The sequence below is a fragment of the Heterodontus francisci genome, chromosome 11, assembly GCF_036365525.1.
Source record: "Heterodontus francisci isolate sHetFra1 chromosome 11, sHetFra1.hap1, whole genome shotgun sequence".
Taxonomy (NCBI): Eukaryota; Metazoa; Chordata; class Chondrichthyes; order Heterodontiformes; family Heterodontidae; genus Heterodontus; species Heterodontus francisci.
Genome location: NC_090381.1, coordinates 47,881,841 through 47,907,434, shown reverse-complemented (window position 1 = coordinate 47,907,434; position 25,594 = coordinate 47,881,841).

Here is a 25,594-nt window from a genome sequence, read left to right as displayed (position 1 = left end):
GGCATTTGGTTTGGGCACATATTTGTCTTCCACATTTTTTATCTTGTTCTTAAAAACTTCCCATTTTTAATCTATGATTGGTCACATCGCCACCCAATAGGGTTAGCCAATTTACCTATTCCAAATCATCTGCCATTTTAGTGAAGTGAAAAGACTGATAGCTTCTTACTTTTAGAAGTTATTAATGCAGTCGATGTTACCTTTTTGATGAAGTGTAGAAGAAATAGTAAAGATTCTCATCCTGTTTGCAGTACATCATTGGAATATTATTTGCCATTAAAATTAAAATACTAATCACATGTAGAATCACAAAATGGCAGAAACATAAAATCATTCAGTTGAATGTAGAATAAATATATCTAGTTGTTTGTAAGATAGTGAAAATGAAATTAGCATTTATACAATTATATGTAAACATTAAGAACTGGATGGGAAATAATTGCACTGTTTAGGACACTGTATTTGAAATACAGTTGGCACCATCAGTGGCTCAGCAAGTGTATTGGGTGAGTTTCTGATCTACAAAAAAACAAGGAAGTCTTGGTTAAATGGATTTTAAGGGAACCATAATTGGCCTTGCAACCTTAGGGATATGAATGGGGAGAAATGGCCAGGACTGGGGACTAGATTTTATTTTCCTGCCACTGGGATTGGCGGCGGGCGAAAAAAATGGCGGTCCACATATGTGGGCCACGCACCGCCACACGGCCGCGATCTTGAGCACGGCGGCCCATTTAGATATGCAGAGCCGTGCCGCCCACCCCCCCTCCCCCCAATCATGTGGTGGGGATGACCTCGGCGACGTTGTGAACAGTGTCAACTGTCTCTGCACAAGCTCTGGTGCCATGTTTAAAGGGCTGCCAGACCTGCCCAGAGACTGCAGATTTGCCCCAGTTCCCCCCCACCACTATGCTAAAAATAAATGTTTGGGGCCTGTTCCCCCAATGCACTGAAATTGCAGAATTGACCTCTTCTCCCTTCAACTGCACAAAGTGCAAAGGGTCATCCCTTTCCCCCACCTTCATACACTAGAAATGCAGAGTTCACCCTGTTCCCCCCACCCACTACACTAAAAGTGTTCTGATTCCCCCCTTCCTCATCTAGGTGGTGCCAGCTTTCCATGGATGGGAGAGTGAAGGCGCATGAGTGCTGCCGGTCGCAGTGAAGATCCGGATCCGAAAGTAGTATCGCAGGGAACTGGATTGAAATGTATGCATAAAGTTTATTTAAATATTTAAAGTCCGGTCCCGTCGCCGAGCTGTGGGGGAGCAGCCATAGACCCTTTCCGCCACTGGGAAGATCGGGCCTGGCAATCCCGGCATCGGGATACATGGTGGGCTGCTGCCGCTGCAATCTTCCCGCACCCCCTCCCCGGCTATGGATCCCAAGGTTGGAAGCTCAACAAAATTCAGCCCTAATCACTATCTAGTGTATGGTGCTGAAAGTGCGTTTCTGAACATTGAATGAGGACTGAATCAAATGCAATTGTGGTGCTTCTTGTGATTAAATAACCCATGCATACTCCTTGTTAAGGCTTATATATGGATAATGGCTATTTTGTCAAGTTTATGAAAGATGACGGTTTCTATGAAATGATATCTCAGCAAGGAGTTAATGCTTTTAGTAATAAAATGGAAACAGTTGCAAAATATGGTTCACTACAGGCCCATCATTATACCTGTCACTTATTAAATTGTTCTGTATGCGCAAACACAATATGGCCAAAATTTTACGGCAGCCCACACGAGCGGGCTGGTGGCGGGGTGGGGGGGAGGTGAGGGTGGTGGGGGGGGTGGTGGTGGAGGCCGTAAAATTGAGTGGGAGGCTGGGGGTGCGGTTCCTGCTGCCTTCCTGCCCCTTCTGCAATTTTACGTGGGGCGGCAGCAAAAAACAGCCCGCCTGCCCCGAGCCAATCAAAGCCTTTAAGTGGCCAATTAACTGACACTTAAGGGCTTCCTCCCGCCACTGCTGGTATTTTACCAGCAGCCAGCGGGCGCCTCAGGCCCCCATAATGCCGCCAGGTAAAATCTTGCAGGCTGGGGGGTGTGGACCCTCATGATAAAGTACCCTGTGCCCCATGGAGGGCCCCCCCCCCCCACCCCACTGCCCAACCACCCCCAATAGACAACACTTCCACTCCACTCCGAAGCGACCCTATCCCCCTTGCCTCGCCAGGGCCCGGTCGATTATCCCCAGCGAGGCCCCAAAAGCTTACCTTGGTTCCAGGGCCGTCGTCCCTCTTGCTTCTGTTGGCTGGGTGCAGTCCCAGCAGTGGCCAATGGTCCCGGTGGCACTGCTGGGACTAAGAGCTGCCAGCCCACTGGTTGGCCAGCAGCTCCATTAGGCGGGACATCCTGCCTCAAGGAGGTGGAAGTCCTGCCCAAGGCCAGTTAAGGATCTGGGAAGCGAAGAATCTCAGCGCGGAGGCAGGCTCGCCCCAACCTTTCGGCCAGTGGCCAGGGCCTCCCGCCAACGTAAAATTTTTGATATTAGTTCTCATTCTTGCTGCTTGCCATATGGTTGATTTTCTCACACAAAAGCAAAATACTGCGGATTCTGGAAATAAAATGCTGGACGTACTCAGCAGGTCAGGTAGTGAAGATAAAAACAAGTTATCATTTCAGGTCATGACCTTTCATCAGAACTGGCAAAAGTTAGAAATGTAATTGATTTTAAGCAAGTGAAAGGGGGAGGGGTGAAGAAAAACAAAAGGGAAGGTCCGTGATAGGGGAGGGCAGGAGAGATTAAATAACAAAAGGAGTTATGATACAAAGCCAAGTGAAGAAAGAAGAGATGTGTCTGGATGAGGTGTAAATAGCCGAATAGCAGCCATCCAAAACAAAGAAAGAAACAGGGGTGGGGTGGGGGGGGGGTGCGGGGGTGTGTGGGTGGAGTGAACCAGCAATAAAAATGAAGAAAAACATGGGGCAGTGTAGTATAAGGGTCTGAAAGGGTTAATGCTGAGAAAGTGTAAAGAATACCTCCTACGACGATGATGTAAGAGTAAGTATATTAAGTATAAGTATATTAGGGTGGCAGCATACCAACCAAACTCACAATATGGTGATCAGCGGTGAGATCGTGAACAACTGTGGTTCTTACCATGCAACACCCAGAAGAAGAATTTGAAGAAATACTTTGAAGAGGGCTGACCTGGGAAAAGCGCCAAAACTGCAGAACTAGAGAACAGGTTGTGAAAAAGCTTCAGGGCTGCTCCATGGATGAAGGAGAAATGGAGAGTTGGGGAATCGGCTTTTAGAAATCCAGTCCAGCAATCGCTGGCTTCGAGTCAGAGAACCAAGCGACAATTGCGGACCTTGTGAGCAACCCTGAAAGAGGGTAAAGATTTGTTCCTAACAGCACTAGGCAGGAAGCACCAGGAAAACCATAAGTCTTTAGCAAGGGCAGATCCAAGTTTGGCACCATTACACATGGTGACCGGACCAGATGGAAAAAAATGAGGCTGCAAATACTTGCTATTCTAAAAGAAGAGAGTTAAAGGCAAATAACAGTAACACTACAAAACTGCATGTAAAACATGGAGGAAATAAATCCCAAAGTCTAGCAGCAAGATTTCACAGGGAGAAATAGTGGCCATAGCAGGAATCAGCATGGGGCTGAGAAGTACAGGAAACTTCTGACATTGGAAGGAAAAATTCAAAAGTGAAAGTAAACCAAATAGAAGCTATGGATCTTAAATTCACAATACCAGAGAGGTTTGGACACACAAAAGGACTAAATCAAACCCAAAATTGGTCACTCTGGTGAAAATGATTTTTGAGATACAGAATTGCTTTCAAATTAGACAGCCAGTTTGAAACAGTGAAAGTTAACACATTGCTGTATTTCACTGGGGCAATAGCAGATGATGTTATTGCAAGGCAAGGCATTAATGAGACATCAGTCAAAATTCATGAAGTTTTTAAAGCCTTTGATAGTTATTTCAACCTGAGGAGCAATAAGATTCTGGAAAGGGCAAGATTTAACAGAAAGGTCCAGAAACCAGGTGAAACAGTTAATACTTTTATTAATGACCTTTACAGCCTAGCTGAAGGATGTGAATATGGAGACTTAAAAGCAGACTTAATAAAAGACCACAATGTAGTTGGAATTACTGATGAATCCCTATCAGACTTATTGCGGTCTAAAAAACAGCTCACCCTGGACAAAGCAATTCAGCTGGTGAGACAAGCAAAGGCTCAAAAGAACAACAGAGCAATCCTGAGAGGTGAAGAAAGGCCTTGGGTAGGATTTTACCGACCCCCCCCCCCCCCCACGTCGGGTTTCATGGTGGGGGGGGCAAAAAATGCCTCCAGGAGAGGGCTGCCACACACCCGGATGCCAGAAGGGCCTGGACCGATATTACCTGCGGCAGCAAGACCTCGTGATGGACCCCCCACTGCTCGGCGACAGGATCCCAATTTGAATATTTAAATAAATTAAAATGATTGATTTAATTAAGTTCACGTTGCTGCCTGATGTCCTGCTGCGATCTTCAACCCAGCAGCCGGCACTCCTGTGCCTTCGGATCCCTGTCCAGGGAAACGAGGCGCAACACTGGTGGGAGGGGGGGAGGTAAGTTTATCAGTACAGGAGGAGAGGGAAAAGAGTCAAATTAATGTCATGTGTGTAGGGAATGGTGGGAAGGATTGTAGTTGAAAATTTATGCAGTTTGGGAGGTAAAATCAGATGGTAAAGCTAAGTGTTTTGGGACGAAAAGTGCAAATAATTAATTTATTTGTTATTGGGGGAGTGGGAGAGGGGAAAAAGAGAAACATTTATTTATATTAATTCAATTTACCTTTAAATATTTAAATTAACCAGTAGGGCTGACTGCCCTTTAAAAATGGCAGCAGCGCCTGCACACTGGCAGCTGATGCCATTGCCAGCAACGGACAGCTTGGCCCCCTCCACCCTCCAAGAGATTGGGGTGGGGGCGTTCCTCCCCAGGGGTGCAAATGAGCTGCCGCACGGAGGATTGTGGTGGCTCTATGGCGTGTGGCCCGCATTGGCAGGCTGCCATTTTCTCAGCGGTGAGATTATAAAATCCAGCCCCTTGGTTCAGGAAACCTCCAGCCACTGTACAGTTCCTTAATCAGAGGGCTGTAAAAGAAGCTGTGGTGCCAAAAAGAACAGTGTCCTGCAAACAAAGCAGAATGCTTCCACTGTAAGAAAATAAGACATTTTGGGAAGATGTGCCAAAGTAAAATCTCTACTCCCACAAGTTTGAAAGAAAAAGCATTCAAGCATAGATTTGTTAATGAAGTTAAACAAACTCCATCAGGAAAGAAATTTTAAAACTTCCTTGGTGGGGTCAGTGATCCTAGTCAGGCATTTTGGTCTTCAGATATATATGTCAATGGACTCTGGAGCAACTGGTCTTATCGGACAAAGAGCTGTGGTTATCAACGCATTACCTGCAACCAACAGAAACTCCGCTACAGGGCCCAGGAAGGGTTGAAATGGAAGTTAAAGGGAAGCTACAGGCAACATTCCAGTACAAGAGAAAGCATATATTGGAAACATTGTATGTTCTAATGAATCAGGAACTCTCTCTCTTTAGTAGAAAAGCTTGTATTGACCTTCATCTTGTAAAGAAAGTGGAAGAAGTTAAGCAACAAGAATTCAGGAGTCACTTTCAAAAAGACTTCCCAAAATTGTTTACTGGTCTAGGGAGACTGAAGTTCGAATATAGTATTACTCTGCGGAAAGATGCTAAACCAGTATGTCTTTTCACACCTGGAAGATACCACACCCACTAATGAAGCAAGTCTAACATCAACTAGAAGACATGACCAGGATGGGAGTCATTTCTCCTGTCACTGAACCTACAGAGTGGTGTTTGGGAATGGTTCCTGTTCCTAAACCACACGTTGATCTTCGCATTTGTCTAGACTTAACTCAATAAGGCTGTGGCAAGAGAAGTTCATCCGATGTCCTCAGTGGACAAAAGCTTGGCAAAGTTATCCAGAAGTACCGTCCTCAAGAAGCTTGACATGAATAGTGGCTTTTGCTGAGTTCCATTGGATAAGAAGTCAGGGTTATTTGACGACCTGCATTACTCCATTTGGAAGATTTTGTTCTAATTGTCTCCCACTTGGTATAACATCAGCACCGGAAACATTCCCAAGAACTATATTGAATATTCTACAGGGCCTTAAAGGAGTAATATGCCATTTTGAATCGTCTGCAAAACAAAGGCCTAACACTTAATGAGAAGTGTGAGTCTCCAAAAACGTCTATTCGTTTTTTAAGACTCATTGTCAGTAGCAACAGCATTATGGCAGACCCGCAAAGACGAGAGCTATTAGTGAATTCCCATTTCCTACTTCTGCCCAAGAAATTTGTCATGTTCAAATGCAAGATGAAAAATGCATCTATATCCGCCAATATTGCAAGCAAGGCTGGCTGCAGCAGTGTCCCAGTGGTAAGAGGATGAAAATCTTCTTCGAACACAGAAGACACTTTACCATAGTGGATGATTTGCTGGTATATGATGAGAGGCTGATGATTCCAGAGTCACTCCAGGTGAACATCTTGAAGAAAATACACCAGGGTCATATGGGCATAACTAAAAGTAGAGCACAGGCTCAGACGTCCGTGTGGTGGCCAGGAATATCGAAAGATGTAGAAGAAATGATTTCAAATTGCCAGGTATGTGCAGTGCAATGTCAACCCAATTTCCAACCAGACCATGGGAACGTCTGGTAATGGATCTATTCATATTTAATGGAAAATCCTACCTGATTATCATCGACTACTTTTCAAGGTGTATCGAGGTCAAAGGTTTGGACACAATGACAACTGAAGCAGTCATTCGAGTGTGACAAGAAACCTTTGCAACACATGGTATACCTGACCAGATAGTGTCCGATAAAGGGCCACAATTTGCAACGACTATTTCACGCACTTTGCAGAAAACTGTAGAACATAGAACATAGAACAGTACAGCACAGTACAGACCTTTCGGCCCATGTTGTTGTGCCGAACCTTTCTTACAAGTTCCTCTAGATATCCGCAATCTAACGGAGAAGCTGAGCGAGCAGTCAGAACTAACAATGTGCTGTTAAAGAAAAATCAAGATTTTCAAACAGCATTTCTGAACTACAGAACTACTCAATTGCTATGCAGATTAGCACCATCAGAACTGTTGATGGGAAGAAAGCTTAGAACGCAACTTCCAAATCTATCCAAAATGTTACTTACGGGGTTACAAGTCCAGGATTATCAGAGAGTTCAAGACAGAGAAAAGTTACAGAAAGCAACAAGCCTATAATTATAATAGGAAATACCTAAGTTGACAGAAAAACGCAATGCATGGGTATAACACCAAAGCAGAGGAGTAATCGTTCAGAGAGATGAGAATCAACAGCAATCTTATTTAATACATACTTCAGAAGGTACTATAAGAAGAAACAGGAGGAATCTTGTTCCTATTCATCAAAGATGTCAATCAGTCATACATTTGGATGAAACAGATATTGAACCTGAAATTCAGAAAGCACAGGATACTACAAACCTCAAGGAAGGCTGTCCAAATCAAGAAACAAGAGTTCAGAGAAAGGCTACCAATCTTCTGCATTTGACCACAACAACATCAGGGAGAGTTTTGAAGCCTCCTGACATATTGAATCTGTAATGTCAGAGACTTGGAAGGAGATGGGGTGGTAGGTAAAATAAATATAAGTGAATGTATAAAAATATATATTTGGATAAAGACTTGGGGAGAGAGGTAGTATAAGGGTCTGAAAGGGTTAATGTTGAGAAAATGTAAAGGATACCTCCTACTATGATGATTGAAGAGATCACATGTGAGAGAGACTTGAGGAGAGATGCAGCATGGCTTCAGAGGAGTCACACAGACTGGTGTGGATCTGTACATAGTTATAATGTAATTAATGTTCTAACTACTCAAGACTAAAGAATCTCTCTAAGCGAGACTAACTTTGTATATTAAGGTGGCAGCATACCAACCAAATACACAACAGGCAGAGGTTATGATCTAAAATATGGTTGTCCAATGATGGCACACAAGCCAGAATCTGGCCCTCCGAAGGTTTCCATCCAGCCCGCGGATGTAAACTGCTGGAATGCCAGGCACCTCGGCAGGCAGCTATATGTTTGTTAGGATCCTGCTCCCACACTACATGGCTGCACCCAGCAGAGAGGCAGCATTCACAGCCTGCTTCTATTATCCATGTTTATGGTGAGTGCACAGATGGGGAGTGAGGAGTGGAGAAGGAGGAGCGAAGAGTGAGGAGTGGAGAGCAGAGAATGGGGAACGAGCAGCTGAGCGTCGGGATTGCAGAGCAGGGAACGAGGAATGGAGAGCGGGGAGCGAGGAATGGAGAGTGGGAAGTCAGAAATGGAGAGTAGGGAGTGTGAAGCGTAAAGCGGGGAGCGAAGAACAGAGAGTGGGGAGAAAGATACAGAGAGAGAGAGTGAGATGGAGACAGAGAGAGGGGAAGAGGGAACGAGAGAGAGGGTGAGGGTGAGAGGGAGAGACAGAGAGAGAGAGAGGGAGGGGTGAGAGAGAGGCAGAGGGGGAGAAAGAGAGACAAAGGGAAAGAGGGGGAGAAAGATACAGAGAGAAAGAGGGAGAGACAGAGGGAGAGAGGGGAGAAAGAGACAGAGAGAGAGAGAGTCAGAAACAAAAACAAGAAATGCTGGATTCACTCAGCAGGTCTGGCAGCATCTGTGGAAAGAGAAGCAGAGTTAACGTTTCGGGTCAGTGACCCTTCTTCGGAACTGACAAATATTAGAAAAGTCACAGATTATAAACAAGTGAGGTGGGGGTTGGGCAAGAGATAACAAAGGAGAAGGTGCAGATTGGACCAGGCCACATAGCTGACCAAAAGGTCACGGAGCAAAGGCAAACAATATGTTAATGGTGTGTTGAAAGACAAAGCATTAGTACAGACTAGGTGTGAATATACTGAATATTGAACATCAGCAAGTGCAAACCTGAAGAAAAACAACCTGAAAAAAACAGTGGGTGAGCAAACTGAACAAACTAAGATGAACTGAAATAAATACAAAAAAAGATTGTAAAAAATGTAAAAAGGAATGCCAAAAAAAAAGGAAGAAAAAATAACTAAAAATGAAAGTAAAGTGGGGGGCTGTCATGCTCTGAAATTATTGAACTCAATGTTCAGACCGGCAGGCTGTAGTGTGCCTAATCGGTAGATGAGATGCTGTTCCTCGAGCTTGCGTTGATGTTCACTGGAACACTGCAGCAATCCCAGGACAGAGATGTGAGCATGAGAGCAGGGGGGAGTGTTGAAATGGCAAGCAACCGGAAGCTCAGGGTCCTGCTTGCGGACTGAGCGGAGATGTTCCGCAAAGCGGTCACCCAGTCTGCGCTTGGTCTCCCCAATGTAGAGGAGACCACACTGTGAGCAGCGAATACAGTATACTACATTGAAAGAAGTACAAGTAAATCGCTGCTTCACCTGAAAGGAGTGTTTGGGGCCTGGGATAGTGAGGAGAGAGGAGGTAAAGGGGCAGGTATTACACCTCCTGCGATTGCAAGGGAAGGTGCCCTGGGACGGGGACGAGGTGGTGGGGGTAATGGAGGAGTGGACCAGGGTGTTGCGGAGGGAACGATCCCTTCGGAATGCTGACAGGGGAAGGGAGGGGAAGATGCGACTGGTAGTGGCATCACGCTGGAGGTGGTGAAAATGGCGGAGGATGATCCTTTGGATATGGAGGCTGGTGGGATGAAAAGTGAGGACAAGGGGAACCCTGTCACGGTTCTGGGAGGGAGGGGAAGGGGTGAGGGTAGAGGTGCGGGGAATGGGTCGGACACGGTTGAGGGCCCTGTCAACCACAGTGGGGGGAAATCCTCGGTTGAGGAAAAAGGAGGTCATATCAGAAGCACCGTCATGGAAGGTAGCATCATCAGAGCAGATGCGTCGGAGACGGAGAAACTGGGAGAATGGAATGGAGTCCTTACAGGAGGTAGGGTGTGAAGAAGTGTAGTCGAGGTAGCTGTGGGAGTCAGTGGGCTTATAATGGATATTGGTAGACAACCTATCCCCAGAGATGGAGACAGAGAAGTCGAGGAAGGGAAGGGAAGTGTCAGAGATGGACCATGTAAAGGTGAGAGAAGGGTGGAAATTGGAAGCAAAGTTGATAAAGTTTTCTAGTTCGGGGCGGGAGCAGGAAACGGCACCGATACAGTCATCAATGTACCGGAAAAAGAGTTGGGGGAGGGGGCCTGAGTAGGACTGAGAGAGAGTCAGAGTTGGGGGGGGGGGGTGGAGAGATAGAGAGTGAAGGGAAGAGAGAGAGAGACAGAGGGAGAGGGGGAGAGGGAGACAGAAAGAGAGAGATAGGGAAAGGGAGAGACAGAGAGAGGGTGAGAGGGAGAGACAGAGCCAAAGAGAGAGAGGGAGGGGGTGAGGGAGAGACAGAGAGGGAGAGGAAGAGACAGGGAGCGAGGGGGAGAAAGAGACAGAGAGAAAGAGGGAGAAAGAGTCAAAGTGGGAGGGGCGAGACAGAGAGAGAGGCAGGAGGAGACAGAGGGAGAGGGGGGAGAAAGAGACAGAGAGAAAGAGGGAGAGAGACTGAGGGAGAGACGGGGAGAAAGAGACAGAGAGAAAGAGGGAGAGAGAGAGTCAGAGTGGGAGGGGGAGAGACAGAGAGAGAGAGGAGGAGACAGAGGGCGAGAGGGGGAGAAAGAGACAGCGAGGAAGAGGGAGAGACAGAGAGAGGGGGAGAAAGAGGGAGAGAGAGTCAGAGTGGGAGCGGGAGAGCCAGAGAGAGAGGAGGAGAGACAAAGGGAGAGTCAGAGAGAAAGAGAGACAGAGTGAGTGGGAGAGAGAGGGGGAGAGGGAGAGGCAGAGAAAGAGGGGAGTGAGGGGGGAGAGAGACGGGGGAGAGAGAGAGAGACAGAGAGAGAGGGAGAGACAGAGAGAGGAGGAGAGGGAAAGACAGAGAGAGAGGAGGAGAGGGAGAGAAAGAGAGCGAGGGGGGGGAGAGAGAGAGAGAGACAAAGAGAGAGTGGGAGAGAGATGGACACAGACAGGGGAGGGAGTGAGAAAGAGGACAGAGATCAAGATCACGCCTGACAGATGGACATATCTCTGGAATGGTCCGCATCGCTACATCAAGTGTGCAGGCAGAGATTGAGTATTTATGCAAGCAAAAACAATGACAGATGTGTCAATAAATCAGTGTTCAACATAGTAATGAGAAAGCAAGTCAATAAATTAGTCTTCTCATTTAAAGTTTATTCACAAAAATGCATGTTTGATTAATGGTAGGATAAATTTTTATTGCTTTTATCTTTCTGAAATTTTCTCTCTGTTCCCCTATGTAGGACGAAAATGTGGCCCCTAACTCAAAAAGGTTGGACACCCCTGATCTAAAATGATTGAAGTCTATGTTGAGTCCAGAAGGCTGTAAAGTGCCCAGTTGAAAGATGGGGTGCAGTTCCTCAAGCGTACATTGGGCTTCATTGGAACACTGTAGCAGGTCAAGGACAGAAAGCTCAGAGTGGGAACAAGGTGGGGAATTGAAATGGCAAGCAACAGGAAGCTCGGGGTCACACTTGCAGACTGAACTGAGATGTTTCACAAAGCAGTCACCCAGTCTGCATTTAGTCTCCCCAATGTAGCGACCACATTGTTAGCAAAGAATACAGTATACTAAATTAAAAGAAGTACAAGTAAGTTGCTGTTGAAAGTACATGTATGTGAATAACAAGACATTTGGGCTCCATTGTGATGCACCAATGGTCAATTCAAGAAGGAATTGGATTATTATCTGAAAAGGAAGAATGTGCAGGGCTCTGGGAAGAAGGTGGGGAGCGGCGCTAGGTGAATTGCTCCTTCGGAGAGCCAGTGCAGACATGACGGGCCGAACGGCCTCCATCTGTGCTGCAACAATTCTGTGAATAGCCTGTTCATATTTACTATCTGATCTCTCTGATGAAGAATAATTAATTGAGAGAGATATTATTTGATTCTTGGTGCCTATGAAAGCTGATACAAGAAGAGTTTATATCTTCAAGAAAGGTAGAAAACTTGGCCCAAAAAGTACACCAAAACTAACAGGAAAATGGTTCAAGGAAGACCATGCTTTGAAGCTGAATAAACTAGACTCTATACATTTGTTTCTTTTAAGATGTGATTGACTTGATATGTATTATTTTATTAAACTGAGGACTGGGTAAAAGATAAAAGATAAAAAAGCTTGAACATTAATTTCCTCTGCTAAACACATATATGAATCATTATCTGACGAAACAAATGTTATTTAGCTAAAGTATGAGTAAAAGTTCAGTTGAAACTGCTTGCAGATATTGGGCATAGCATAATTTGTAGCTTCAATGATGCCATTGAAATGTGATTTGGAGCAGTTGTGGATTCATATGCTAAATATTTAATAAAGAGCAAAATAAAAATAGTAACCCAAATGCTGATTTTTTAATGGTTCAGCCAGTTCATACAGTGAGTAACTGAGTCACAAGGACGAGAAAGGTCCAAGGTCGAATCCTTGTGTTTGCCGGAATAGCGGATGACAGCTGGGCCAGTGATGTGGCTTTTACAATTCAGCTGAATGTCATTAGGTTAAGGAGAAGAAAAGTGACAAGAATTTACACCCCTGATTGCAATCCAGCATTCCCTAATCAAATAACCAACTGAAAGCTGCTATTGTAGCTCATCAATGAATAACTGCAATATGAGCAAGATACCATGTCAAATCCTTTAATCATCTCAAACACCTCAATTAGATGCACCGAAATCTTCTGGAATCAAGGGAATGCAAGCTTAGTCTGTACAACCTGGCGTCATCATTTAACTCTTTTTGTCCCAATCTGCACTGCACTGCACTCCCTCCAAGGCCTGAGGTACGGTTAACCTGAATTTATTTTTTATTCATTCACATGATGTGGATGGCACTGACAAGGCCAGCATTTATTGCCCATCCTTATACAATTGAGTAGTTTGCTAGGCTATTTCAGAGGGCGGATAGGAGTCAACCTCATTGCTATGGGTCTGGAGTCACAGGGCGGCACAGTGGCGCAGTGGTTAGCACCGCAGCCTCACAGCTCCAGCGACCCGGGTTCAATTCCGGGTACTGCCTGTGTGGAGTTTGCAAGTTCTCCCTGTGTCTGCGTGGGTTTCCTCCGGGTGCTCCGGTTTCCTCCCACATGCCAAAGACTTGCAGGTTGATAGGTAAATTGGCCATTAGAAATTGCCCTTAGTATAGGTAGGTGGTAGGGAAATATAAAGAGGGATAGGTGGGGATGTGATAGGAATATGGGATTAGTGTAGGATTAGTGTAAACGGGTGGTTGATGGTCGGCACAGACTCGGTGGGCCGAAGGGCCTGTTTCAGTGCTGTATCTCTAAACTAAAAATATAGGTCATTCTGGGGAAGGACAGCAGATTATCTTCCCAAAGGTCAATAGTGAATCAGATGGGTTTTTACAACAATCCAGTAGTTTCATTGTCACTGTTACTGATATTAGCTTTTTATTACAGATTTATTTAATTAACTGAATTTAACTTCCCTAGCTGCTATGATGAAATTCAACCTCATGTCTCTGAATCTCTGGATTAGTTGTCCAGTAACATAACCACTATGCTACCATACCCGTTGAATGTAGTAACTGAATACAATACGTTGGGCAAGATTTTCCTTCTGGAGGGGGCGGGGCGGGCGAGAAATCGGACGTTGATCCTGATCCCGCCTACAGAGGGAAGCAGTCACAGACCCAATTTTCACTGGTGTGGTGGGGGGTGGGGCGTGGAATCAGTTAATTGCCCTGAGGGTGGGTTGGGTGGCCAATTAGCAGCAGCAGGGGCAGAAACAGAAGCAGGACTGAAAGAAACTGGGCCTGATTTAAACTCACAATAGTAGCCATTACTGTGGCTGCTGTTTTATAAAGATTTTCTTGCTGGAGTAAACATGGAGCTGAAAAGGCAGAGGGCTGAAACCCGGGGAAGGGCTGCTTCTCACTTTGCAGATGCCAACCTGGAGGTCCTCCTGGAGGCAGTGAGGGAGAGGAGGGAGTACCTCTCTCAAGAGGGTGGCAGGAAAAGACCAACATCCCAGACCAAGCAGGTCTGGATCAAGGTGGTGGAGATGTTGAGCAGGCGGAGTGTTATCAGGAGGAAATGTGTCTAGCACCAGAAGAGGTTCATTGACCTTAGTTGCTCTGCCAAGGTGAGTGCCAGACCCTCACCAGGACAGGCTTCAGGGTATTCAAACTCCTGCAGGGGGATTGGGGGAACGGAGGGGTGGGACTGACTGGATAACTCTGTGGAGAGCCAGTATGGACTCGATGGGTCAAAGGGCCTCCTTCTGTGTTGTAAATGACTGTATGACAGACACTCCAGCTGAGGAGCCTGAGGGCACATGCTGCTCCTGAACATGGGAGGCATGTGTGCCCAGGGTACATATTGACCCCTCAGCAAGGCTCAGGGCCAAAGTGGTGCTGAGGATTTGCCAGCACTGAAACATGCAGCTTCTAATGAAAATGAGCCTTTGTCATCGGCCACAGAGTCCAGGAGTGCCATCTCTCTCTTTTGTTCTTGCAGGAGAAATGGGCTTATAATGCCCACAAAAAGGCCCAGACAGGAAAAGGGGTTCCTTTCTTCACATCGTCAGCAGCATGGAAGAGGGAGGCATGGAAATCGTGAGGGAAGGCAAGATGGGCATCCCTGGTGCAGAGGGTGAATAGAAACTGGAATGCATATATTGAGGGAGTGCATTGAAGTCCACCCTGTCCAACAGCATGTTGAAGACTCAGCTGCATTGGGAAGGTTTCAGCTCTCAAAGGTTAGTTCTCTGATCTCTTCTTGTGTCTCCCACAGGTTCTGACACGAGGCACAAAGACTGATTCCTGTACCGTCAACGGGCCAAGTGCTGCCAAAGCAGACCTCAGAGCATTGTCATACCTAACAAGTGCACCCTTCACCAATGCAGACTCACCCATCTCGGTGGGTCCTTGTGTGCAGATAGATAGGGTGGCACTGGTTGATGAGCACATCACGAATGAGCAGGAAGAGGTGACAGAGGCAGAGGCAGCTGTGGGCAGTCCCCATTGGAGGATAGAGGATAGACACAGTGATGATCAGCTGTGTGCAGATCCAGGGTCTTGGATGTTACAGGAAAGGAGACTCTACTTAGATCAGCAGCAGATGCGCTCCCACATGTTGGAGTTCTCTGAGGCAGTGCGGGGTCATGATCTGAGAATGGAGGAGTTCATTCAGCTCATGTGCACCACCATGGCTCAAGACTTTGAGTGCATGAGCTCCTCCATTGACAGAGTGGCCAATCGCATGGAGAGCCACATGCAGCAGCACTCTTGAGTGGATGCAGGAACTGCACACTGGCTATGGTAGCCTTAACTGGTCAGTGGTGCTGATGGCATAGAGATGTTTGGAGGGGATGCCAGTTGCACCAGTCATCTGGAGCGCCAGCCACATGCTAAGGCAGTCACTGAAGAGGATGAAAGGTAATCGACCTGATAGGTTAACTCAGTTTTTCTCTCCACAGATGCTGCCTGGCCTGTTGAGTATTCCCAGCAATTTCTGTTTTTGTTTCTGAATCAGATGATCCCTGACATTAATGGCATCCTAATGATATCCTCAAACCCCGCACTGGGCCCGTCCACCTTCGGTGCTGCCGGGACACCTCTGTGTTCTGCATCTTCCTCCTCCTCCTCTTCCATGTCCTGCTCTTCCTCTTCCTTCAATGAGCTGTTCCATACAGCATTTCACCCTCTTCAAGGTTCACGCCTCTCTAGAGGGCCACATTATGGAGAGCGCAGCAGACTACCGCTATGTGTAAGAGTATACTGCAGGGTGCTACCTAATCGGTCCAGGCACCGGAACCGCATCTTCAGAAGTCTGCTGGCCTGCTCAATGGTTGTCCTAGTGAACAGATGAATTTTGGCTGTAGCGCCTCTTTCTCAGGTTCTCGTAGAGATGTATGTAGACATCGTTTCAAGGAATTTGCCTTGTCCCCTAGGGTCCATCCACGTACTTTAGAGAGTGGAATGAAGAGCTGCGGCAGCCTCGATTAGTGAAGCTGCCAGGAAAATGAGCACACAGATGCAGAAAGTTCTTGTTGTGGTCGCAGACCAGCAGAACTTTGAAGGAGTGGAAGCCCTTCTGGTTGATGAATTTCACTGGGCGCTCAGTGGATGCCTTGATGGCCATCTGCATGCAATCGATGAAGTGCTGCACCAGGGGGAATCCCAGGGCCATTGCCACTGGATCCAAAATCTGAGAGTTGTGCTCCCATTGCCAGCTGATGCCTTTCTTGTGCTCAGGTGGCCTCCCAATTATGTTTGGAAGCTTTTCTCTCAACTCTTATGGCCCCACAATGCCAGCAGCGTGACAACTCCCTGCACTGCCTGAGCACTTACTGACCCCCAACTTGCGCTGACCTCATGATGCCTGTGTGTTGATGTCTCAGTCCCCCTCTGAGCTGTTTTCCATTTTATGCACTCACCTAATTTGTTGGGGTGGCCATGATTAGCTTCTCCCTTTGTATCCGCCTCCATGTACCTGGTCTGCAGCCCATGTGCCCCCACCAAAATCTTATCATGGCCCTCAACGAGTTCTCAGTGAACTCTTTAACGACCTCAGTTATACTTATTAATGGACTGGGTGGGTTCTTGGGACCGCCCTCCCACTGCCCTGGTGAAACTTGCAGGCACCGGAAATGGCGACAAGAAACCAGCATGCAGGCCAGTGCCAGTATTTTCATCGCCAGCCAGTCTCCGTTCCTACCCCTAGCAGGACCTAAAAATCCAACACTCCAAATCTAACCAGAGCTCTGTTCAGCTGTAATGTAACTTTCACCCACTTGTATTCCAGCTCCCTTCAGATAAATGCCAATGTTCTATAGCCTTTTTAATTTTTTTTGGACCTGCCAATTTCTTTTAGAAATTTTTGTACTTGGACCCCTAAATCTTTCTATTCATCCACAGTTCCTAGCTTCTCATCATTTAGAAGATACTGTGATCTAGCTTTCTTGGGCAAACGTGGATGACCTCAAACTTTACCCATATTGAATTCCATCTGCCACAGTTTGGCCCATTCACATAATCTATAAATGTTTCTTTGCAACTTTTTGTTTCCATCAACACCATTTACTATGCCACCTAACTTCATGCCATCAGCAACATTAGATACATGTCCCACAGAACTGATTTCTTCCTATCTCTAGTATTTCTCCCCTTGTCTAGTTTCTTCCCACCTGCATCCGGGACTCTTCTGATGCCCTCCGTCTCTTTAACAGTTGCCGATTTCCTGGTCCTAACATTTCCTCTTCACCATGGACGTCCAATCCCTCTACACCACCATCCCCCACCAGGATGATCTGAGAGCTCTCTGCTTCTTCCTTAAACGGAGGTCCATCCAGTTTCCATGCACCACCACCCTCCTCTGCCTGACTGAACTTGTTCTCTCATTGAACAAGTTCTCCTTTAACTCATCTCACTTCCTCCAAATAAAAGGTGTTGCTATGGATAGCCACAGTGCTACTAGTTATGCCTGCCTTTTTGCGGGATATCGGGAACATTCCTTGTCCCAGTCCTCTTGGCCCCCTCCCTCACTTCTTCTTCCAGTACATTGATGACCGTATTTGTGCAGTTTTCTGCTCGTGTCCTGAACTGGAAAATTTGATCAAATTTGCTTCCAATTTCCTCCCTTCTTTCACCTTCACATGGTCCATCTCTGCTCTTCTCTTCCCTTCCTCAACTTCTGCATCTCCATTTCTGGGGATAGGCTGTCAACAAATATTCAATATAGTCCCACTGACTCCTGCAGCAACCTGGACTACACTTCCTCACACCCTGCCTCCTGTAAGGACTCCAATCCATTCTCCCAGTTTCTCCATCTCTGTTACATTTGTTCTGATGATGTAACCTTCCATACCAGCACTTCTGATATGTCTTCCATTTTCCTGAACCGAGGACTCCCCCCACCGTAGTTGGCAGGACCCTCAGCCGTGCCCGACCCATTTTCCACATTTCTTCTGTCACTCCTTCCCCTCCTTCCCCGAACCACAATGGGGTTCCCTTTATCCTCACCTTCCACCACACCAGCCTCTATTCAACAGATCATCCTCTGCCATTTCCACCACCTCTAGCCATCAGTAAACACATCTTCTCCTCTCCTCCACTGTCAGCATTCCGAAGGGACTATTCCCTCCACGACACTTTGGTCCACTCCTCAATCACCCCCAACATCCCTTCCCACAGTGCCTTTCCATGTAAGCATAGGAGATGCACCTGTCCTTTTACCTCCACTCTCCTCACCATCCAAGGCCCCAAACACTCCATCCAGGTGAAACAGCAATTTATGTGTACTTCTCTCGATGTAGTTTACTGTATTCACTGCTCACAATGCAGTCTGCTCTGAACTGGGGAGACTAAATATAGATTGGGTAACCACTTTGTGAAACACCTCCATTCAGTCTGCAAGCATGACCTCGAGCTTCTGGTGGACTGCCATTTTAATTCTCCACCTCGCTCTCTTGCTGTCATCTCTGTCCTCGGCTTACTGCAGTGTTCCAATGAAGCTCCACGCAATCCCAAGGAAGATCCCCTCACCTTTCGATTAAGCACTTTACAGCCCTCTGGACTCAACACTGAGTTCAACAATTTCAGACTGTAATCTCTGCACCCCCCCCCCCCCCGCCCCCCCACCCCGCATTTTGTTTCCATTTCTTTACGTGTTTCGGTCTTAATCTTGTTTTCTCTTGTTTAACTTTCAGGTGGCAGCTGTTCGTTATTCTGCCATTCACACTTCCTCGAGACACATCTTTTGTCTCTTTACTTGTCCCATTATTACTCCCTTTAGCTCTACGACAAAAACTCTTTTGTCATTTAATGTCTCCCATCTTCCGCCCTATCACAGACCTTCTCTTTTGATCTTTTTCCAATCTCCCCCATTTGACCTACGTAAAACCGGTTACGTTTCTAACTTTTCCCAGTTCTGATGAAGGGTCATTGACCTGAAACATTAACTCTGTTTCTCTTTCCACAGATGCTGCCTGACGTGCTGAGTATTTCCAGCACTTTCTATTTCTATCGTAGATATGTGACTCTTTATTCCTTCATTCAAGTCATTTATGACTATAGTGAAAATCTGAGGCTCCAGTATAGACCCCTGGGGACACCACTTGTCACGTTCTACCAATGTGAGTACATATCCATTATCCCTACTCTGTCTCTCCTACCTCCTATTCAAGCTAATAGGTTGATTAGTACCCCATCCAAAAACATTCACTCCCTCCACCACCGACACATAGTGGCAGCAGTGTAGTGTCTTAGGCCCAACCATTTTCAGCTGCTTCATCAATGACCTTCCTTCAATCATAAGGTCAGAAGTGGGGATGTTCACTGATGATTGCACAATGTTCAGCACCATTCGCGACTCCTCACATACTGAAGCAGTCCATGTAGAAATGCAGCAAGACCTGGACAATATCCAGGCTTGGGCTGATAAGTGGCAAGTAACATTCGTGCCGCACAAGTGCCAGGCAATGACCATCTCCAACAAGAGAGAATCTAACCATCTCCCCTTGACATTCAATGGAATTACCATCGCTGAATCCCCCATTATCAACAGCCTAGGGGCTACCATTGACCAGAAACTGAACTGGAGTAGCCATAGAAATACTGTGGCTACAAGAACAGATCAGAGGCTAGGAATCCTGTGGCGAATAACTCAAATCCTGACTCCCCAAAGCCTGTCCACCATCTACAAGGCACAAGTCAACTAGGTTAAGGTGTCTGATTGCTTGTCAGGCAGTGATTGATATGTGTTGGAGAGTGATGGAATACTCTCCACTTGCCTGGATGGGTGCAGCTCCAACAACACTCAAGAAGCTCGACACCATCCAGGACAAAGCAGCCTGCCTGATTGGCACCCCATCCACAAACGTTCACTCCCTCCACCACCAATGCACAGTGGTAGCAGTGTGTACCATCTACAAGATGCACTGCAGCAATACACCAAGGCTCCTTAGACAGCACCTTCCAAACCCACGACCTCTACCAACTAGAAGGACAAGGGCAGAAAATGCATGGGAACACCACCACCTGCAAGTTCCCTTCCATGTCACACACCATCTTGACTTGTAACTATATCGCCGTTCCTTCACTGTCGATGGGTCAAAATCCTGGAACTCCCTTCCTAACAGCATTGTGGGTGTACCTACCTCAGATGGACTGCAGGGGTTCAAGAAGGCAGCTCACCACCACCTTCTCAAGGGCAATTAGGGATGGGCAATAAATGCTGGCATAGCCAGCGACGCCCACATCCCATGAATGAAAAATTAAACAGCACTGTGTGTGTACCTACTGCAGTAGGACTGCAGGGGTTCAAGAAGGCAGCTCACCACCACCTTCTCAAGGGCAATGGGTGGATGTAGAAAGGATGTTTCCCCTTGTGGGAGAATCTAAAACTAGGGGTCACTGTTTAAAAATAAGGTGTCGCCCATTTAAGATAGATGAGGAGAAGAAATTTTTTTCTCTCAGTGGGTTGTGAGTCTTTGGAATTCTCTTCCTCAACAGGGGGTGGAAGCAGAGTCTTTGAATATTTTTAAGACAGAGGTAGATAGATTCTTGATAAGCAAGGGGGTGAAAGGTTATCGGGGGTAGGTGGAAATGTGGAGTAATCAGTTCAGCCGTGAACTTATTGAATGGGGGAGCAGGCTCGAAGGGTCGAGTGGCCTACTCCTGTTCCTAATTTGTATGTTCGTATTAGAGTTCTTTGAGGATGTAACAAGCAGGGTGGATAAAGGGGAACCAGTAGGTGTTGTGTATTTAGATTTTCAAAAGGCATTCGAAAAGGTGCCACATAAACGGTTACTACACAAGATAAGAGCTCATGGTGTTGGGGGTAATATATTAGCGTGGATAGAGGACTGACTAACTAACAGAAAACAGAGTCAGGATAAATGGTTCATTTTCAGCATGGCAAACTGTAACTAGTGGAGTGTCACAGGGATCAGTGCTGCGGGCTCAACTATTTATGATCTGTATTAATGACTTGGATGAGGGGACTGACTATATTGTAGCCAAATTTGCTGACAATATGAAGATAGGTAGGAAAGCAAGTTGTGAGAAGGATACATAGAGTTTGCAAAGGTATATAGATAGGTTAAGTCAGTGAGCAAAAATTTGTCAGATGTGGAAAAATGTGACGTTGTCCATTTTGGCAGGAAGAATAGAAATGCAGAATATTATTTAAATGGAGAGGTACTGCAGAATGCTGCAGTACAGAGGGATCTGGGTGTCCTTGCTCATAAATCACAAAAAGTCAGCATGCAGGTACAGCAAATAATTAGGAAGGCAAATGTAATGCTGGCCTCTATTGCAAGGGGGATGGAGTATAAAAGTAGGGAAGTGTTGCTACAACACCACAGGGCATTGGTGAGACTGCACCTAGAGTACTGCATATGGTTTTGGTCTCCTTATTTACTTGCATTGGAAGCAGTTCAGAGAAGGTACACTTGGCTGATTCCTGGGATGAGGGGTTGTCTTTTGAGGAAAGGTTGAGCAGGTTGGGCCGATACTCATTGGAGTTTAGAAGATTGAGAGGTAATCTTATTGAAACATATAAGATTCTAAGTGGGCTTGAAAGGGTAGATGCTGAGAGGATGTTTCTGCTCGTGAGGGAATCTAGAACTAGGGTGTCTCCCATTTAAGATGAAGTTGAGGAGGAATTTCTGTTCTCAGAGGGTCATTAATATTTGGAATTCTCTTCCCCAGAGAGCAGTGGAGGCTGGGTCATTAAATATATTCAAGGTTGAGTTAGACAGATTTTTGATTGACAAGGGAGTCAAGGGTTGTGGAGGGCAGGCAGGAAACTGAAGTTAAGGCCACAATCAGATCAGCCATGATCTTATTGAATGGCAGAGCAGCTCGAGGGGCTGAATGGACTACTTCTGCATCTATTTCTTTCGTTCTTATGTTGAAGAGGGAGAAGTGATGGAACAGCACAGCTCCTTGGAGGAAGAGGAGCTGAAGGAAAACTGGAGAACGGTCCCCTGCTTTGCAGGGATGTCACCATGGTATGCTCAGGAGGTGGAGTGCTCATCAACATGATTGGGATGCTAGGGCCACTATGATGCAGATATGTCTCATTGGAGCGATACTCAATCTGTGAGACATTTGGAGAGGAGACTCTCCTTCATCCGAGTGAGAGCAAGAATCCATTAAGAACAAAAGTCAGCAACCTTTCAATGGCAAAAACACTGCAAGGCTCCAGAGTCTCCACCTGACATACTCTTCCCCAACACACTCCTTTGCTTTGCTAACCCTTATTTTCCATTCTCCTGCCTTTTGCCATGATGAAATGGAAACACACAAGTCTGCCTTGATACTTCAATATGCCACAGTTGCTATCATTTACAACAGAAACAGCCACGTGACCCACAAAGTAACATTACCGATAAAGTGGCCTGCGCTCACATCCACTCTACAAGTTACTACCCCTGTGACTGAGGATGAGGTGGATATAAACTGTTCAGTAGTGCCTGTCTGGGACTGAGATGCCCATGGTGGGCGGCCTTGGTGTTGAGGTGCTAGGGAGGCACCTCCAAAGACTGCTGCACTGGCATCACTCTAAGTGCAGCCTCAGTCACACAGCATAACTCTATAGATTCTTTGTCCATTGAAGGAGCCATGGAGATGGATGATGACGATGGAGCCCTGTGAAGCGTGGCCACTTCATCACCATCTGTCACCCCCTCAGCCCTTTCATAGCACCCTTGATCGCTAGAGAAGACCACCAGCTGGGGCACAACGGCATCCGCTTCTTTGCACCATTGTGACACAGACTGGTCAATGCTACTGACTGCAGCATGTGTTCCAAGAATTTCATTGAGCTGTTCCCGCAGCCACTCGGAGTGATGCTGCATATGGTTCTCCATGAGGTTGGCCAGTCTTTCAATGAAGGAACTCATGCACTCAGTGCTGAGACATTGTGCTGCACATGAGATGAATGGATTCCTCCATTCTCAGTCCATGATTCCACAGTGCCTCAAGAACTCCAACATGTGGGCACAAATCTCAGGCTGATTCTCCGGGTCGAGCCCCCTGTTTCATGACTCCCGAGGCTCTACATCTCTGGCCTGCTGAGCAGGGCTGCAGCTGTATGTCCTCCATTCTCCAAGGGGGACTGCCCACAGCCAACTCTGATTCTTCTGTCTCCTCCTGCTCTGAAGTGATGTGCACTTCACCTGATGCCACCATTTCCAATACCGCACGAGGAGCGAGTATGTATGCAGGTGGTGGGTGCACAAGAAAGATGTGATGGTCTAAGCTCTGATGTATCCTCCTCCTCTGACTCCTCAGTAACTGGCTGGCGGTGGGTCAATGCCTCCTCTCTGCACCTGACCCTTTGGGAGACATAAGAGGTGAGAAATCGGCACAATCAACAGATGCTTCTGCTGCTTAAAATAATGAGATGACAGCTCGTTGCACGGGGAGTATAACCATGCATCCCTTGAAGCTGGAGACGTTAAGACTTTTCACCTTTTCTCTATTGGACTCCCGTTTCTCTGTCTCCAATGTCCTGGTGGCTTTCCACTTTGACCAGATCAAGGGCCAGTTTCTCAAAATGAATCAATGACGAGAGCTGGGGAACCCAACCATCCAGACAAGCCCTCACACTCTTCCTGACATTGTTCTCTCATTTGACCTGCGAGGTGAAGAAAGATGATGTTAGGACAATGCCTCTCTTCCTCATCACTGTAAAAGGCAGATCATGCTTGACTGATCTAATTGAATTTTTTCATGAAGTAACAGAGAAGGTTCATGAAGGAAATGTGGTGGATGTCTATATGGATTTTAAGAAAGTGTTTGATAACGTACCACATAAAAGGGTTTTTAACAAAATTGAGGGTCATGGAGTAGGAAGGCCAGTGCCCAACTGGATAAAAAATTTGGCTTAAGGACAAAAAACACCAAGTTGTAGTAAATGGTTGTTTTTCAGATTGGAGAATGGTATACAGTGGTGTTCCCCAAGGGTCAGTACTGGGACCATTGCTTTTTTTGCTATATATAAATGACTTGGATCTTGGAATACAGAGTAGAATTTCAAAATTTGCAAATGATACCAAACTTGAAGGTGTGGCAAACAGTGAGGATGATATGAACTGCCTGCAAAAGGCCAGAGATAGGCTAGCAGAATGGATAGACAAGTGACAGATGTAATTTAATACAAACAAGTGTGAGGTGATACATTTTGGCAGAAGGGTTAGGGTGAGGCAATATAGACTTAATGGCACAGTTCTGAAGAGTGTACAGGAACAGAGGGACCTGGGGATGCATGTTTATTGATCTTTGAAGGTAGCAAGACATATTGAGAGAGTGGTTTAAAAAGCATATTGGACCTTGGTCTTCATAAATAGAGACATAGAGTACAAACGTATGGAAGTTATGCTGAAGTTAGGCCCCAACTAAAGAAATTGCATCTAGTTCTGGTCACCAAACCTTAGGAAAGATGTGAGGGTCCTTGAGAGGGTGCAAAGGAGATTTACCAGAATGGTTCCAGGGATGGGGGACTTTAGATACAAGGTTAGTTTGGAGAAGCCAGGGTTGTTCTCCCTGGAACAAAGGAGATTGAGGGAGATTTGATAGAGGTGTGCACGATTATGACAGGCTTAGATAAGGAAAAGCTATTCCCATTAACTGATGATACAAGAATTAAGGGACACAGATTTAAGGTTTTGGGCAAAAGATGCAGGGGGCACGTGAGGAAGAACTTTTTTACACAGCAAGTGGTAATGACCTGGAACTCGCTGCCCATGAGGGTGGCGGAAGCGAAGACAATCATCGTTTCAAAAGTAAATAAACTTGCAGGGCTACAGAGATCGAATCGGGGAATAGAACTGACAGCATTGCTCTGGAGAGAACTAACATGGACTTGATGGGCTGAATGGCCTCTTCTATGCTGTAAATGGTTCTATGACTCTATGATTTACAGCTTTTCATTCGCATAAGATGTTGCAGTCTTCACTGTGGCCTACTGTTCAAAGCACTAGGTTATGAACTATCCTTATGGTCATCAGTGTTGCTATGTGCCATCTCTCCTATGGTCAGGACAACTCTGTGCAACCTCAGGATGCCCCTCTTTATTGCAAACTGGTGACTGCTGACCAGGAGGCACACCATCTGGGTCTATCTTTAGACTCACTTTGCCAAACTTAATTGGGTCATTAAATATTTCCTGCACTGGACCCAGTTCCTTATCAACACTCCTCTGCTGCTAACCTCATAAGCCACCCACAGCCATGTCTTCTTGGTGAGACTTGCAGGCTTACTTGGCAGCTGACAGCATCTTAGGTGAGGCATCAGAAAAACCGGTAGGCCGGGGGTGTGGGGTGGGGTAGAGGGGTCTGCCCTGGCACGGATGCCCTCCCTACCCACTGCCCTCTGCTCAACTCCTCGTTCCATGTTTGAGGTGAACAGCAACCACAGCAATGACTGCCGCTTGCCTTTTTAATCGGGCCTGCTCACCCCAGTGTCCTGCCTCCTTCCCCTGCCCGCTGCCACCAGTTGGATGCCAAATACGACTCTGGACTAATTAAGTTAATTTCCCATCAACATAGCA